Genomic DNA, 19,598 nt, shown 5'->3' with positions numbered 1-19,598 from the left:
TGTGATTTCTAAACAGCATCCTCAGACAGTCAGAGTTATCAAGCTGAAATCTTTGCATATAAAGTAGAATGCAGCTAAAGTTTTGGGTCTCAAAGTTGAGATGTGAAAATTTCACAAGCAAGCTTGTATTAACTGCAGTTTGAAAGTGTGTAAGTTGAAATTAGCAAGTATGTCACTTACTTAGGAGGCAAAAACACATCTTAGAAGTCCAAAATCATTAACTGCAAAATGAAGTCCATTAAAAAGCATTTAGACCAAGTATTAATTACACATGGTGCATCTTTTTCGCTACATTAAGAGCTGCAAATGGAAATGCAAAGCGAGACATAAGAGAAATTGCAGACTATATAGTATATCCAGTTGATGTCCAAGCTATTAGCTCCAAAGCTAAGAGTTAGAAACTATTAGTAAATAATCTACACAAATAAAATATTTTATTTATTGGAAATTAGTTCTTAAAAATATTATGTTTTTAAAAATCTGTAGAAAAAAATCTCCCCGTCAAACACTTATACACTCACGGGCACTTTATTAGGTACACCTGTCTAACTGCTCGTTGATGCATTTATCTAATCAGCCAATCACATGGCAGCAACTCAATGCATTTAGGCATGTAGACATGATCAAAACAATCTGCTGCAGTTCAAGCAGTGCATCAGAAGGGGAAAGAAAGGGGATTTAAGTGTCTTTAAAAGTGGCATGGTTCTTGGTGTCAGATGGGTTGTTGAAAGCATTTCAGAAACTGCAGATCAACTGAGATTTTCACGCACAACCATCTCTAGGATTTACAGAGAATGGTCAGAAAAAAGAGAAAATATCCAGTGAGCAGCAGTTTTGTAGGCGCAAATGCCTTTTTGATGCCAGAGGTAAGAGGAGAAGGGCCAGACTGGATGGATCCAGCTTATAGAAAGGCAACAGTAAGTCAAATAACCACTCGTTACAACTGAGGTATGGAAAAGAGCATCCCTGAACGCACAATCCAACCTTGAGGCAGATAAGCTACGGCAGCAGAAGACCGTGACGGGTGCCACTCCTGTCAGCTAAAAACAAGATACTATGGCTACGATTCACACAGGCTCACCAAAATTAAACAATAGAAAAATGGAAAAACATCGCCTGGTCTGATGCATCTGCAACTGCATGATGCTATCATGTCAATATGGACCAAAATCTCTGAGAAATGTTTCCAGTATCTTGTTGAATCTATGCCATGAAGTATTAAGTCAGTTCTGAAGGCAAAAGAGGGTACAACCCAGTCCTAGTAAGATGTACCTAATATAGTGGCCAGTGAGTGTGTGTGTCATTATATTGTTATTTCAGTAGTATTTATGATGTGTTGTAAAGTATGGTACAAAAATCTTGTAATTGACCACCAGTAAAACCAGTATTAGTAAGTAGTAGGTGTACCTAATAAAGTGGCCAGGGAGTGTATATTTTTTAAAGAATTAAAATTTTATAAGAGAGCTAATCATTTTCCCTGCTGAAAAATCCAGCTTAAAATAGCCTAAGCTGGTTGGCTGGTTTTAGCTGGTCGACCAGCCTGGTTTTAGAGGGGTTTTGGCCATTTTCAGGCTGGTTTCCAGCCATTTCCAGCCTGGTCTTAGCTGGTCAGGCTGGGAGATGACCAGCTAAAACCAGCTTGACCAGCCTAGCCAAGCTGGGAGTCCAGCCAAAACCAGCTATATCCAGCTTAAACCAGGCTGGTCAAGCTGGTTTTAGCTGGATTTGACTGGTTATTTTCCAGCCTGACCAGCTAAGACCAGGCTGGAAATGGCTGGAAACCAGCCTGGAAATGGCCAAAACCCCTCTAAAACCAGGCTGGTCGACCAGCTAAAACCAGCCAACCAGCCTAGGCTGGTTAAAGCTGGATTTTTCAGCAGGATTGACCCAAAGTGACTCAACTTTGCATATTTCTAAGAAGGTTGAATGGAGAGAGATTACTGCACACACTATCAATGCATACACTAACAAAACCTGTAACAAAGCAACACATTGATTTCCCAGTGAAATCACAATGAACTTTAAAAAAAATGCTATCAGCTGGTTTGTTTAACGAGTCTCAGCAGCCTTGCAGCACACATAAACTGAGAAACATCTGTTAGCTCACTCTACAACTCCTTGATTAACTACACAGCACCTACATAACCATCTGAGAGGTGTTTTTCAATCCATCTTCTACTTATGGGCAAAAACTGCAGCGCAATCTTCAGTGCCTTGAGCTATCTGTGTTCACAGCCACTGACAGACCTGCATAAACAATCCCCATCTGTTTCTGTTCTAACTGACAGTGATGGAGAGACAGACAGTCTTCACAAACTGAGAAGTCACTCTTCATACATGGCACACACACACACACACACCTGCCTAATTATTCCAATTGCTTTCAGACATCTAACGGCAGTTTAACACGTTTATAAAACTATATTTATTTATGATGAGCACAGACACTCCTCTTCACGTATTTACAGGCATGTCACACATACAGTTATTAGGAACCATTCGCTTTCCCTGAGAGACTATTTTAACAACATGGGCAAGACAGACTGCTGGCAATGCGATGTGGGAAGTATGAGCAGAGAAAAGTTTATTTTTAAACCCTTTACCCACAATGTACACAAAAGAAGCGAGACACGATTGTCTTTTATATAGTGTATGCCATCAGCAATCTATTTATTGTATTAAAATTAAATAAACCAAATAATATACAATGAAAATGTATACAGGGTGGGCCATTTATATGGATACACCTTAATAAAATGGGAATGGTTGAAGATATTAACATCCTGTTTGTGGCACATTAGTATATGTGAGAGGGCAAACTTTTCAAGATGGGTGGTGACCATGGTGGCCATTTTGAAGTCGGCCATCTTTGATCCAACTTTTGTTTTTTTCAATAGGAAGAGGGTCATTTGACACATCAAACTTATTGGGAATTTCACACACAAAAAAAGCAATGGTGTGCTTGGTTTCAATGTAATTTTATTTTTTCATCAGTTACTTACAAGTTTCTGACCACTTTTAAAATGTGTTTAATGTGCTGCCCATTGTGTTGGATTGTCAATGCAACCGCCTTCTCCCACTCTTTACACACTGATAGCAAAACCGCAGGAGAAATGCCAGCACAGGCTTTTAGTATACATAGTTTCAGGTGCTGCACATCTTGTATCTTCACATGTATATATGTATATATTCTTTTTTTTTTAATTATGGTTATCACAACCGATCAAATACTTTGCCCCATTAAGATTTTTCCTAGAAACTTCTAGAAAAGAACAAATGCATTTATATATATAAAAAAAGTATATTGATAAAAAAAAATAATAATTCATTACATTTAAATAGCACTTTTGGACATGCTTTACAGCACTTTACACAATTTTTTTTTTCGGGGGGGGGGGGGGGGGGGGGGGGTCTTCTTATCAACCACCAGTGTGCTGCATTGATCTGGATGATACGACACCAGCCATATTGTGACAGGCGAAAAACCACACACAGCTGATTGGTGGAGAGGAGACAGAGTGATGAAGCCATTTATGATATGGCAATGATTAGGAGGCCATAATGGACAGAAGTCAGTGGGCAAAACTGGCCATGGTTCAGCGGTTAAACCCCCACTCTTTTTTAAAAAAAGACAATCCTGGAATTTTTAATGACCACAGAGAGTCAGGACCTCAGTTTAACATCTCATTCGAAAGACTCAGAGCTCACCGAACAGTATTGAGTCCCCTTCAATATACTGGGGCGTTAGGACCCAAACAGACCACAGGTTGAGCACCTCTTGCTGGTCTCCCTAACACCACTTCTGGCAGCAACCTAGTTTTTCCATGTGGTCTTCCATCCAGGTAATGACAGGGCACAGCCCTGCTTAGCTTCTGTGGGTGACCATGTGAGAGTTATCACTAGGTATAACTAGTTGCCGGCAATGGTTGAAGGCAAAATTATTAGTCATTCTTTTTTAAATATACCCCGGGTTAAGTTTAACAGAGCAAGGACATTTTACAGTTTTTCCTATAATATATTTTCTTCATAAAAAAAAAAAAAAAAGTTTCATTTCTTTTCATTTGGCTGAATTTACTTGTTTAAAACTATTTTAAAGACAATATTACTAGCTCTCATCCATCCAGGTACTGACCGGGTGCAGCCCTGCTTAGCTTTAGGGGTTGACCATGTAAGAGTTGGAGAGAGCTAGCTGCCGGTGACCTGTGAAAACTATACCTTATGCGAGTTATTCTGTCAAATAAACTAACTTTTATATTGTATCTTTTAAATATAATTATATATGTTTAATATAAATCATGACTTACAAGTAATGTTTATGCAATTAAAGCAAAAATATTAAATGTCATATACATTTTGTAGAGGGTCAAACAGACAGATTTCAAATATAAAGTTTTATTTTCTTCTGTGGATTCATGCATTCATGTGAATTTTCTTCGTCTTTTTCCAAATTGCTTCAACAAAATAACAATTATTCTCAAATAAATTAATCAAATTTAGCCAAATATAAAATCTTTCAATGATTTTAAAACATATTAATAGTAAATACTGAGTACAATACATACTAAGATACAAATTGCATTCATTCATTTTCCTTTGGCTTACTCTCTATTTCAGAGGTCGCCACAGCGGAATGAACTGCCAATTATGTCAGCATATGTTTTACGCAGTGGATGCGCCCACAGCCCCAACCCAGTATTGTGAAACACCTATACGCAATCATTCACACACACACGTACTCATACACTATGGCCAATTTAGCTTATTCAATTCACATGTACCGCACGTCTTTGAACTGGAGCACCTGGAGGAAACCCATGTCAACACGGGGAGAACATGCAAACTCCACACAGAAGTGTCATCTAGTGCAGCCGGGACTCGAATCAGTGACCTTCTTGCTGTGAGGCAGGGTTCATAACTACTGTATTTTAATATTCCAAATGATAGGAAAATACAGCAAAACGAGTCTTACAGCACAGTCCTTAGCACATTTCAAATGGGCTAAAATAAAAATAAAATACTCAGCACTGACATCCAAAGAATGACATTTATTATGAAAACTTGGCATATGGCCCAGCCCAAGTGTGTGTGCATGTGTAGATATCACACATTCAGCGCGCATCCTTTTGCTGCGAGGCATCACAGCGTTGATAACGAAGTAAAATATCAGAATCACAGAGGGCATCGCTCATTAATTCTCATCATGAATGCACAATTGTACAAAACGATTTTATGATATCTCTCCGAAACGATCAACATGCTGTTTAATTGGAACAGACAGCAGCTCATATATCATGCCCTGGAGTTCTTAAGACCATCACGAAAATATTAAATATAAATGGCAGCTTTCATATACCCACAACACAGTCCAGTCCACCTGTATATTGCAACAGTTCTTTTTAAACGCATTAAAAGCTTATGATGCAACAGATACAGCACTGCTGCAACTTTACAGCTTTAAAATGTTAATGTTCTTCACGCCTAATTACATGTAACTACAGTTCAAAATGTAATAAACACCCTAATTAAACTATAACATATTTATTTACACTTGATTAGATTTAATCAAATATCCTGGAGAGTGAATTCAATAGCCATAGAGCTTTAGTGGGGGATAAACATGCCAATCTCACAAGGAAACGCAACTATTTTGACGTTTTGTCAGATTAGTGATTAATTTGTACACATTTAATAGAGTTGTACTAAAATTTGTAATTTTTAGGAGCAGGCTTGGCACGTAATCCCACCCCCAAACTCAATAGTCACTGTGAGAGCAAATTACATTAAATTGTATGAATGATTGATCAAATTCATCACTCAAAAAACTGACAGTTGTACTTACATAAAAAAAGAGTGTCAAGTGGTTCCACACAAGTCTGTTAAGTAGTTTCTACAAGCAACATTATAGTTGAATGAACTAAATAAATTCAGGTAAAGTTGACAAAGTATTCCTTAGAAGATAAAACCCAATAATAAGCACAGTTTAAGAACCACTGTACATTGTTTACAGCTGTTTAATTACTTAAATCAGTTTTATATATTGTTTACTTTCATAGATATTTATATACTTACATTTTATAATCATACTTCAGTCACTTCTGTGTGTATGTCGTGTATGATGTGTATGATGTGTATGTTGTGTGTATGACTTCACTGTGGACGGCAAAGTAAGAATCTCATTGTAAAGGGAAATGCGTTTCCTTACCGTGCACATGACAATAAACAGTTGAATTAAATTGAATTGAAAACCCATTCAAATGTGTCACTACTGCATTTAGTTATTTGTATTTTACTTAGTAATGTTACTGTATGTTAGATTTATGAGCACTTTTTTATTATCTTTTAAGTATTTGCTTGTGTCAAACATATTTTTAGAAACAAAATAAATGTATTTATTTTGCAAAGTTTTGCAATATACAACTCATAAAACACATTAAAAATATCAATTTCACAGGTACACTAAAACATCAAAAATTGAACAGTAAACATTCTTTACAAGGTCCTTTATATTGCAGCTGCCTTTACGAATTGATATTAATCTTACTGTAAATAACAGTTTGTTTCAGAAGGAAAAAAAAAGTAATAATAACATTTTGGTCAATAGTGAACATTCCTACAATGTGCAACTTACTTCAAATATTGCAATACAAATAATACTTTGAACAATTTCTTATCACAAAAATAAGTTTATTAAAAAAAAAAAAAAAGATTTAAACACTTAAAATGTAGGTGCCATCAATACAGACAGAATTAAAACTGGCACCTAATTTTAAAAAGCAATTTAAATGTCACAAAGAAAACAACAAAACATCTTCAATGAAATGACTGTTTTTATTTGTCCAGAATGTACTGATTCAACCAACAAGTTTGTCCTTGAGCATTTTGTGTGACGGTTTTTGTGCGTCAAGTCCCAGCAAAACTTTCTGGAAACACTCAAAAGTGTACTTCAGGTCTGAAGGATTAGTTGGATTTAAGCTACGGACTCCCAAAAAAAAAAAAAAAAAAGAGTACAATGTTAAAACGACCAGTCAAACCTTTATTACGTAAAGCTTACAGTACTAAGTTTCTGTAGAAATAACACTAACTTGTGTTAATTTAGTTACTTTTATGTGTAATGTAATGTGAACAAGTGTGGGTGTAGTAAAACAATATCTCATTTAAAGAATAATCACAACCATGTTAGACCATGCGCCGGGGACACAGAGTGTATTTTTCCATCCTTAAAATAGCAAAAGTGGATTCTGACACGGCCTTAGTGCTTTTGTGCCTAGATCGTTAAAATAGAGCACATGGTAACATTCAAAACTTTCTTTTTTTTTTTTTACTTTTTATATAGACACAATAAAATTATAGCTAATTATAAAATAACAATATTTTAGATCTGAACATACATGGATTTTGATTGCATTATGAGTGGTAAACTTTTAGAAGTACCACCTTAGTTCAACACATCTTTCTTTTCTCCTCTATTGGGCTGAAATGGTAGCATCTGCGTAATCACAGCCTGCGTGCTAGAGGCATTTTAATCAACGAGAGTGATTCATGAGCTTATAGCTGACAAATACAATAGTGTGGGTCAGCGTGACACACACACACACACACACACACACACACACACACAGAGACACACAAATCATTAGTATCGTTAATGCCTACTCTTAACTTAAGGCATTTTAAAAGCAAGTTTCTCCCCCTCAAAAAAAAAAAAAAAAAAAAAAAAAAACGGAAAGCACACAAGATGCAGTCAGACAGAAAAGCAATCTTTTCTTCCTCTTTCTCTTTTGCTTGAGACAGCTCACATCCTTGACAGATGCTTCTGTCTCTGTTTTTCTCTCAGACAATACCACAGCTTTTTGCCATCTTTTTTGAAGGCTTTCTGCTTCCACAGTACAACAGATGACCTCAGTATTAGAGCAAAATACGAGACATGAATCAGGCATGTTACACACTAAACGCCGGGAAAAGCTACTAGTAATTTAAAGTCAAGTTTGGCTTTTGACAAAAATGTTGGCAAAACTAAAAGTTACTAGAAAAAGTATTTCACTGCCTTACCAAAAATACAGTAATTAGACAATGTATCAGCATTTTATAAACAAAATAATTAGTTCATTAGCAGTGGTGAGACTGTAAACAGTGGTAAGAGTATGAACTCTTTGTGAAGTTTATTTATAAACTAATTTCGAGATGATCATTTGCTTTTGATTGCTTGCCGCCGGTCCCGCGTCATTCAATTTATGATTCACCAACAGTGGTGTAAACAAATTACAAATACTCAAATTACTGTAATTGAGTAGTTTTTCTCAGGAATTGTAATTTACTAAGTAGTTTTAAAAAAAAGTGTACTTTTACTTTCCTTGGAGTACATTTTTAGAGCTGTATCAGTACTTTTACTCCACTACTTTCCTTCAACCTGCAGTCACTACTTTATTTCTTTCTTGTCTATGGGGATTAGAAAAATCAGTCCAGTGATTCCTGTCCAATCAAATTGCACATAGAAGGTAAATTGCAGCATAATGATCTACCTCAAGAGATTTTTAATTGCAGCAAACTGTTTGAAACCATTAAAAGTGTCCAAAAAGATGTCCAAAATCTTTACACGCATTGACCCAGAGACTGTTCAGATGCATGTCACTGTTGAGAAGATGATGGATGTTTACTGTATGATGACCGAAATGGCCTTAAACATCCAGAAGGCACAAAACATCAACATGATGTCAGATTGACGTTGTACCCCAATGGTGTGGCAATGTTGCATTTTTTTCGGAAATGAAAATCGGGTTGACGTCAGGACTCAAAGTCAATTCAACATCAATGTCCAACAACCAAATTAAAATCAACCACATATCAACGTCTTATGGTGTTACAGCTTGACGTTATGTGGACGTTACTACTATGACGTCTATCAGATGTCGGATTTTGGGTATCATACCTGATGAATAAATTTCAAAATTTCAAAACATTAGATTTTGGTATCTTTTAACAAGCTAATATCAACCAAACATGAACCTCATCTGATGTCGTTATTGAAAATCAAAACAACTTAGTCCTTAGAAACTGGCTAGACATTGAATTTTGGTCACCTGACGTCATGATCTAACCTAATATTAACATCTTATGACATTGTGTGCCTGCTGGGCAATAACTAAATGCACTACAGAATGTTACGTTTACACACATCCACAAATTACATGTAAATGCATTGGCTTTCAAAGCGTAATACTCACTACTCTTGAGTACTACTTTTTTAGGGCTACTTTTTACTCGTACTTTGAGTAATATTTACAACAGATACTTTTACTCTACTTGCACTACGTTTTCATGCAAGTAATGTTACTTTTACTTAATATGATTTTCAGTACTCTTTCCACCACTGTTCACCAATCAGACAATTTCTAAGCCACTATAAATACCCTAAGTTCCATATCACAGCCATCTTCGTTTTGAAGAACCCCCCTTCCACCCCTACTCATCCTCCTTTCCTAGATGGGTGGCATGGTGGCCCAGTGGTTAGCACTGTTGCCTCACAGCAAGAATGTCACTGGTTCTAGTCCTTACCAAGCCAGCCAACGTTTCTGTGCGGAGATTACACGTTCTCCCCGTGGTCACGTAGGTTTCCCCCGGGTTCCCCGGTTTCCTCCCACCGTCCAAAAACATGCAACTTAAGTTAATTGACTAATCCAAATCGGCACTAGAGACATGCTTCTAGTAAGTATCTCTTAAGAGCAATCCCTATCTGTTCATTAGCTACTACAGCAGGGAAGTTCGAGACCAACCAAGGATCGTATGAGCTCAGGGCTCTCTCCCAGGACAGCATGCCAAACAAGCTTTATAAATCAATCATCAGCTAAGTGTGAACTCTTGAACTTAATTTGACAATACAACTAATTAGCAAAACTCATAATTATAGCAACTAGTATGGCTGTGCAATTAATAAAAATTTAGTTTCAATTTCGATTTTGGTTTCCAACGATTAGGAAAAAACATTAATCAAGATTAAACGATTATTGCTTTTCACATGGAAATAAGTAAAATATTTTACTGTCATTTGACTTTTGCATCATGGGAAGAGCTTCATTTTTTATGTGTATTTGATTCATTCATGTTTTTAATACATTTATGAATTTTAATTTATGATAAATATATATCTCCAGAACTTTTTGGCCATATGACCAACTGATAATTAATTTAAATGATCGTGATTACAATTATGACCAAAAAGTCGTGATTATGGTTTTTCCCAACATCGAGCAGCCCTAGCAACTAGTCCATTTACCTAAAATGAACTGTGAGAAAACTAAGCTAGTAAACATACATTGAAAATAGTCAAGAGTGTGGGAAAGTAATTGGGCGGGCGGTTCAATCGGTAAAATTGGTTTGGTTTAGGGAAGGAGGAGGGTAGGTCAGCCGATTGGCCAGTCGCACAGACAATCATTCAGTCAGTCAGACAGCGGCCTCTCGTGGGTTACAAGCGCAGCACTCACGAGAGACATTTGAGATAAGAAAAAGCGCACACAGCAGCCTCTCGCTGGTTCACGAAAACAAAAACTGCAAAAATACGTACCTCCCGGGACGTATTTCGCGGTCTACAGAAACCTCCACGGGACTACGTTTTCAGAATGAGCCTGGGTTGAAAATAGTAGCAGTTAAATAGTTTGCTTCAATATATATGTATATGGTGGCATGGTGGCTAAATGGTTAGCTCTGTCAACTAACAGCAAGAAGATGGCTGATTCAAGTCCAGTTGTTATTTCTTTGGATTTTGCACGTTCGCCCTGTGTTGGTGTGGGTTTTCTCTGGGTGCTCCGGTTTCCCCCACTGTCCAAAAACATGCGCATTAGTTGAATTGAATAAACTAAATTGGCCGTAGTGTATGAGTGTGTGTATAAATGAGTGTGTATGGATGTTTCCCACTACTGGGATTGCTATATAAGGCTATATATAAGCCCATAGGAACAAATTTGCTAGGATTGCCAGCAGGAGAGTAAATATGCAATAACATATTGAAACATAAACATTACTGCTTTTGTTGCATATTTAATTAAATAAATGCAGCATTGGTGAGCAGAAGGTCGTACTTCAAAAGACAAAACTTTTTATTTCCATTTATTGCATGGAACTAAGCATTACCGAACAGTATATAATCTGCGAATGTATATTTAGCTTTAGATTCATTGACCAATGCATGCATGTGTTTGTGTGTGTGTGGTTATTCAATTATTTCATTAATTTTTCTTCGGCTTAGTCGCTCCAGGGGTCACCACAGTGGAATGATCGGTCAACTATTCCAGCATGTTTTTTTTACGCAGAGGATGCCCTTCCAGCTGCAACCCAGTACTGGGAAAGACCCATACACACTCATCAGTACACTACAGCCAATTCTGTTTACCCAGTTCACCTATATCACATATCTTTGGACTGTGGGGGAAATCAGAGCACCCGGAGGAAACCCATGCCAACACAAGGAGAACATGCAAACTCCACACAGAAATGCCAACTGACCCAGCCAGGGCTGAAATCATCTGCCTTCTTGCTGGGAGGCGATATTTCTATCCACTGAGCCACCATGTGTGGTTATTTAAAGATTAAAATTTAACCAGCAGCTGTGAAGGAAAATGTTTTTTTTTTCTTCTTTTTTGACAGCTGGCAGAAAGTAAGAATATAGAGCTATAAAAATCATATCATTTGGTAATGTTAACATATTTGTATCTTGGCAAATTCTAGCACTGAGTCACTGTTGAGACAAAATATGTAAGATGTTTTTTTTCCAGCACAAAAACTTGTAGCTGTCTAGAGGAACATCTGACATATCAAAGAGCTCTAAATGGGGATGCCTTTTTCCATTACCTAAGAAATAAATCAGTAAACTAAAAGAAAAAAAGCTACAAGCAATTCAATCCCTAGTTTTTGAATCAAAATTTACAATGCCAACACTTTATAATGCAACATAGGCTCAATCTGAAAAGGTAGCCTTATATACATTTCTAGAGATCGCGAATTATATAGCCAGAGCTACATATGGTTGCAATTTGTCTTTAAAACGAACGGTATGGGGCGGTATGACGCTGTTCCTATTCGCGCTTACCAGCTGACCGCTTACCTCAACAGCTTTTATGCTGTTACCACTATGTGCAGTAGCTTGAAGCACAAAAAGCAGAGCAGAGTTGACCTTGACGACTGGGTTCGAGTCCAGCAAAGAACGGTTCCAGAAAGCAGGTAAGACAAAAACAGAAGTAACAGGGTGAGAATGTGGTAAAATCTAAAAACATGGTAAAAATCAGGCTGCGGCAAGGGCTTTTCTTTTTCTGCATTGCTTTTGAAAACACTATCGGTTAGGGTTTAGGGAAGTGGGTGGATGCTGGTCAACCAGTGGTTTTTAAAACACTTTCGGTTGGGTTAAGGGAAGTGGATTCTGTCGAGGTAATCGGTCGAGTGGTCAGTCAGTCTTTGAGGCTTCGTTTACACTAATACATTTCATTTTAAAACGCATACGTTTTGCTTAAGTTACACCTTCCGTCCACACTAACCAGGAGTTTGAAAAATGGAGCCTTGAAAATGGATCATTTTGAAAACGCTTAAAAGGCCAAATTGGTTTTAAAACGCTACTGCTGCGTGTCGGTGTGGATGGGGGAAAACAGACACATCTTAAAATGGAGACATGGCTGCAGACATTCACATCTGACAGGAGCTTTTTCCTGAATATTAAGTGCACAAAGTTCAGTCCTGCATTATTTCCTTGTAAGTTCAAACTTCACAAGTTTGATATGGAAAACAAACTCCAGAGGACACGTCGGGTAAATCTTCAAAGAGAACAGTGTACTTCATAACATCATTCGCATCACCATGCAGGCTAACAATCTGAATATTAAAACGAATAGATGATATAAGGAAATGCCTATTTTCTTATTGACATTTGATATTCACCTTAACAGACACCAAAAATGTTGAGGCATTGTGTAGCTGCAAATTTATATGACCGTCATCTACACTGTATGCATATATATAACAAAACAGAGCCTATGACATAACTGCCTCCTTTCATTTCCATTGAAAAATACGAAATATACCCTGACTCAATAATGGCCATTATAAAAGTATAGAGTACAATAAGTTTATACATTACAGGAAATAAAGGCAAGCAATCAGCCAAATGTGCAGAATCAGTTATATAAAAGTAATATATTAATCTAACTTTGTTTATGATTACTTTGATTACGACTTGCAAACTATATATATATATATTGTAGCGAGCACACTGATGCCACGTCGCCCTGGTCACAAATTCGCCCCAGCTGGAACCTCATCAGCACCGGATCGCTCACAGCTTGACCTCATCAGCCAGGGAGAGATATTGTGTCTCTCTGTCTCTCCCACAGCCCACTCCAGCTCGTGAACGATCCAGCACCAGAACTCTCACCTTCCTTCACCACCTCCCCGGAGCACTCGAGCACGCACCTCAAGAAGAGCACCCTTTAAATCACGTATATCACTTGTAAATAAAGCACCCTCCGGGGACTTGTTTGTAACTCTAGTCAACTGTGTTTGTGTTTTCCCTCTGCCTCGCTACAATATATATATATATATATATATATATATATATATATATATATATATATATATATATATATATATTTAATTCTGTGATATTTACACCTGCGTCCGATCCCGCCTAACTTCTGCAAACAGACGGCAACCAGTAGCATTAGAGATAACAAGTACACAAAGTCCTAAAAATCCAAAAAGTTTTGCGCGAGCAGAGCGAAGAGCCAGCAAGCAAGCAATTGTTTAAAACGAGCTCACAAGCGGCTGTTTCCTCACGGTGGATCAGTTCAGCGCACGTGTGAACATCTTCTGTGTGCACGAGCAGTAGTTTCCTCGTGTGCAGACCTGTAATCTGCTCGCGGTTCACGTCTCCTCGCGCATAAACATCACAGGTACGTTTGATTATTTTTGCCATGGAATTGCTATCACAAAAGGCTCTCTAGAGAAATTTGACATCTCAAAAAGCGTACACAGCAGCCTCTGGTGGATTCGCGAAAACAAAAACTGCAAAAAAAAACGTAGCTCCTGGGACCTATTTGGCACTCTTCAGAAATGTTTATAGGGGTACATAATCAGAAGGAGTCTAGGTTGTAAAAATGTCAATAAAATTCTGTGTTAAACTGCAGAATTAAATTTTCAACTTAAAAAAGAAGAAGAGTAGAGATTACAGTAGCATAAATAGAAAACAGCTGTGAATCATTACTATTTTACCAGGGAAAACACAACCCATGACAACAACACATTTGTCATCCTATTATGCAGCATTCTGTGCTTGTGTGTTGGTGTCAAAAAAATCCTCCATCAGCAAATGTGTTACATCCCCAAGTAACTGCATTATTGAACTGTTCCAAGCAACACACACACACAAACACAAACTCTGACAAACACTGAACAAGGCACAACAAGGCATGAATGTAGTATCAGTGTCTTCACTGGCTTTTGAGAATGAATAGTCTCAATATGGCAACAAGCCACCACACACACGCATAAAGTAAGCAATATAACTTTTCCCAGAGAGAGCGCCTCTAATTGAACGATACATCACATGTGAGACACCATCGAGCGCCACCCATCCCTAACCATCAAATTACCCACACAATCTCTATTTCACTTTCAATCACTCCACAACTCTCAATCTCATCTATATTTCCCACCAACTTCGCACATCCATAATCCACATCCCGATGCATCAATATTCATTCCTCTCCCGAATGGGCCAACATCGCAGGGAAAGCGAGGGATTTCGGTCTTACCTGTAGGCTTTCATAGATCCCCCGTCTTCTATACGGCGCAATCTTTTACCCGATGCATCGACAGCTGCACAGGATCCAGGCAGCGTGCGTGAGGATGGAGATGCAGATACAACAGAGAAAGAGAGAAGGAGAGAGAGGGGATCTGAATTATGGATGGAGAGTGAGGGTTCCCTCATGCCGGATATGGTGGAGTGTGAATCATCTTTCTGGCATGAATCAAACATAGTCCAGGAGAAAGCGAAAGGTAGAGGGAGGGCTAGCAGATGAATAGAGGACTGGAAAGCAAAGGAACGGTGGAGAGAGAGAGAGAGAGAGAGAGAGAGAGAGCAGAGGAGAGAGTCGATTGAGGTTGCATACTCACTCTCTATCGCTCTGGCTTTCAGTCCAGGCATCTCCAGTTTTCATCTGCTGTTGTTTAATCAGTCTGACAGAGGCTAATAGTTGTGTATTGAACTGGTGGGTTCAATGACAAATATTGCAGATGCTTTCGTCCATCATCATCCAAGATTGTAAAGTACTCCTAAAGGCACGGACAAAGCAAAAGAACACGACATGTAATCAGTGGCTTACTCGGATAAATATGCTCATTAAATAGACTGCGATGGGTGTGGAAAGTGTTTGGATTGGTCCAGCTGTCATTGAATTACCGGCCACTTTATTAGGTACAACATACTAGTACCCTGTTGGACACCCTTTTGCCTTCAGAACTGCCTTAATCCTTCATGGCATAGATTTAACAAGGTACTTATTCCTCAAAGATTTTGGTACATATTGACATGATAGCATCACGCAGTTGGTTCATTCGGCTATGGCGACCCTGGATTAATAAAGGGACTAAGCCGAAAAGAAAATGAATGATTGATCTCAACCACTCTTACTGGCAGAGCTGCGATAAAAGCATAACTCTTTTGGACTGTTTTTAGGGGGGGGGGGGGGTACCCACACTCTTTTTATTTTTCCATTGAGATTATGTCAGACATCCAATAAAAAAACATGCACATTTCAAAGCATCTCACAGGATGTTTAAATGTGCAATATTTTGACAAACTGATGTTAAGTAGGTTGTGAAAGATATGTAAAAGCAGTATTTATTTAAGATACTAGGCTAACACAGCCCAAAATATGTCAATAATTGATCATTTTCAACAGCAATTATCTGCAAAGAAAAAAAAAAAGGGTTTGTTCGCTTCAGTGGCATTGTTTAGATTCTGTGCCTCCAATATGCCCAGTTGATGACATACTGTGAAAACAATGTACAGCAGGGGTCACCAACCTTGGCCATGGAGGGCTGGCATCCCTGCTGAATTTAGCTCTGATTTACCTCTACACACCTGCCTGGAGGTTTCAAGTATATCTTGTAAGACTATATTCAAGTATACCAAGTCAGTAACTCTATGGATATGGAAAATTCTGTATCTGCTTGTTATGTCTGACGTCACGCGACTCTGCTTCCTAGTCCAATTGCTCTATCAAACTGGAAGGGTGGCAGGGCCGGAGTGGGACTCCTTTTCAGCCCTGGAGTTTCAAGCATTAGACTGGCCCACCTCAGTTCATAACTGATTATATTAAAATAAGGTCATTTCCAATTCAGTTTCTAATTACAATATCACGTTTTTTTCAAGAAAACAGCTGCTTTAGAACTTCAAATGTTCAACAACCTTACAGTTGTATATGTCTTAACAATAACAATGAAGAAAAAAAATAAATAAATAAATAATTACTCAGGCGAGGATCGAACTCAGATTGACGACGTCGTGACACAATGTGCGGACCATTGGACAACAATGGAGCTGTTATGCTTGTGTGGCCGGAATGATAGTTACATCATCATTACCCTGCAGGCTGCATTTTGCTCATGGGGCTGCGAGACAATAAATGAGAAGAGCAGAGCTGCAGCAAAATAATGAATAAAAAGAGTGAGGCTATGGTCAAATAAATAAATAAATGAAAAAAGTGCAACTGCTGAGAGTGCAAGCAGCTAGAAACACCAGCCCTCGTGGCCAAAAAACAGACCGGCCCACCAGGAACTCTCCCGGTCCTCCCAATTGGCCAATCCGGGCCTGAGGGTTATGTGTATAGGCTAGGGATGGGAAGATTAACCGATATGTATCGATACGCGGTCATGCGCGTGCACGATGCGAGTGCATCGGTAGAGCAGCAGAGGATGAATGAAATTTTGGAAGCAAATCGAGATGCATTGGTTTTTGCGAGATGCATCGATTTTTCCAAGATACAACTTATATTTTTAATATAGAATGTATTTTTTATTTATTAACAAGTGTTGTCAACCTGTTTTTGGCGCATAATTTAATCGACCTACATAAAGTATGCATTAGCAACGGACTTGCGGATGTGTACACTTACACTACAACTCAGTGTATCAGGTGTGCGGATGAAGCTAGTGGTGCGCCCTCGGAAAGCGCGAGAAGCAAAACAAACATTTTATTCCTCACTGAGTTTTAAATCTAAAGTATGGCAACATTATGGATTCTGCAAAAAGGATGGACGACATGACAGGACAGATGCAATTTGCAAAATGTGCCGCGCATCTGTAAATATCTGACTAATATCTGATATCTCACTTGAAGCGGCGCCTCGGTGTTGTTGTGGAAGCATCTTCCAGTGTTCCTGCATCCCCGGCTTCCTGCTCTGCTTCAACTGTAGCTACCAGCTCCAAAAGTGATGAGAAAAGCATTGAAAGTTTTCTCCATGCGCAACAGTTCTGCTCGCTCTACGCCAATAACGAATGCTATTGCATTGTTCATCTGCAAAGATATTCAGCCTAGTGTCACGGAGAACGAAGGTTTTAAACACCTCCTGTTAATTTTTATTTATTTATATTTTTATTAGCCTGTTGTTTACAGTGACAGTGATGTTTCAAAGCAACATAACACTGCTAGTTCACGACCTGAAGTTTTGAATATTCAGTGGCACAATATATCTTTGTAAAACTTGTTTTCATAGTTGAAAAGTTAAATCACAATTCTTGTTGTGCAATGGTAAACCTTTATGTTGAAAGAGTGCAAATATATACATTTATAATATATATTGCACTTATACATTCTGTTTATCTTGAAAATACTTAAATAATATGTGCTATAGGTTCTAAAATGGCCCTCTACTGTAAACTGACACTCTGGCTCTGAGAGAAAAGCCAGTTTGTAAAAAAAGTCTTGGTTTTACTTGGTTAATAAATAATCAAACTCATTCAATGGCACAGCATCCTTTCTTACATCATCTCATAAACTTGATCTAATCAGTTAGTGCTGAATTATCACATTGTATCGTGATATGGGTGTAAATCGTATTGTGTTGCATCACAATGTCACAAATGTATCGCTAATATATCGGATTGTATTCTTTGTATCGAGATGCGTATCGGATCGGCATTATAGCTTAGATGCCCAACCCTAGTATAGGCTCAACAAGTGGTACTTATAAAAGTTTACAAATAAATGAACAAATAAATAAACACTGTAATACTTTCAAAAATCAAACAATATTTATATTTCGGATAGTTTGGCTAATGCTTTCTGGAACGTCATCCATTGGCTTGAAAAAAAACTTTTATTAGCTTGTTCAAGTGCGTTTGATTCAGTTGAGCTAAACTCTAAACACCGGTCCTGCAAGAACAAGTTTGGTGACTCGCCAACCTTATTTGAATATTCAGACTGAAATCACATGTAAGTATGACTTCAAAACAACATTAGCACTATTTAATTGTCTGTGAACATTGTTGTACTTTGATGGTTGTTGGCTGCTAATATGATTTCACTATTTAGAATTTGCAATGGATACTTTTCTGAGAATATATTATTAATGAGAAATACTGAAAGTGCGAATATAAAACCAACTTTACCTAAGTTATAAATAGTAAAGCCTTTTGATAGTTGATGACAATATCAGATATGTGGGTGAACAGCATTTTTCACTGTATTAACACACTTCAAAGTATTAAATAATGCTCTTCATACTACGAAAACAGTAGTACTCAACAATCAAATAAGTTACTAATTACAGGTTATTATTAATAGCCTTCCATAATCTGAGATTATGATGAATCTGTGATTCATTTTCTCTATTTGGCATGAATTTGGTAATTTTGATCAGATTAAAACATATAAATGACATTTTAACAAAGATATCCATATTACCTGACAGACATCAGTGAATTGGGTGTGTATCATATTTGTCCTTGGCGGTCTTTAGAGAGAAAACAATCTCCAACTTTGTTTGGTCAATCGTTTTCCTGACAGTCACATTGCTTGTTCACAACATGGAAGCCCATATAAGGAAACAGGAAGTTGAAAAACATCACGTTTAATGCATTTAAGTCTTCATACAGAGTGAATTCTTAAATGTTTTACCCTCAAGTTTATATACCATGTTCTTAATTTTTTTTCTTCTTTCTTTCGTTCTCTTGTATCTTTTTTTCATTGATAGTGTTATTTATATTCTGTTTTTAAAAACGAATAGCCTAATGCTGCACACTTGTGAACTGTTTTTTTTTTTTTTTTTTTTTTTTTTTTGCAAATAAAAAAATACAGAGCTGTGAAATGTTCGAGTACCAGATATTTATACCTTCTGGCAGAGTTTATCAACAAAATGAGATAATTTCATTTTTTATTTATTTCATATCATGTGTTTGTGCAGTGAAAAGTTTTATTTATTTATTTATTTTATTTTTTTTTTTGCAAAAAAATAACATTTTTTAAAATAAACCACATTTTTAAACCAGGAAAAAGTGCTGCAGGATTTCGGATATGGGCTGAAAAAGGGTAAAGGAAAGTACAAGATTTGTACAATGAG

At 37.5% G+C, this 19,598-nt stretch overlaps 1 protein-coding gene across 4 annotated transcripts in view; it reads right to left on the bottom strand.

Annotated features, from left to right (window-relative positions):
- LOC101886358 (cadherin-18) overlaps positions 1–19,094 on the bottom strand; it is a 433,737-nt gene extending 414,643 nt beyond the window's left edge. For 2 of the 4 annotated variants that reach the window (XM_021480410.3, XM_073918841.1), the window contains exons 1-3: positions 18,944–19,094; positions 15,151–15,309; positions 14,790–14,853 (exon numbers count right to left, since the gene is read on the bottom strand). The gene's annotated coding sequence lies outside the window, so the exon portion shown is untranslated. The remainder of the gene's footprint in view (positions 1–14,789; positions 14,854–15,150; positions 15,310–18,943) is intronic. The other 2 variants (XM_073918837.1, XM_073918842.1) reach the window with 1 other exon arrangement.
- Positions 19,095–19,598: the final 504 nt, after the last annotated feature.

This window comes from Danio rerio, chromosome 12 (genome assembly GCF_049306965.1).
Source record: "Danio rerio strain Tuebingen ecotype United States chromosome 12, GRCz12tu, whole genome shotgun sequence".
Lineage (NCBI taxonomy): Eukaryota > Metazoa > Chordata > Actinopteri > Cypriniformes > Danionidae > Danio > Danio rerio.
The sequence above is the reverse complement of the archived record's forward strand: the minus strand, read 5'-3'. Positions and strand labels throughout refer to the sequence as shown.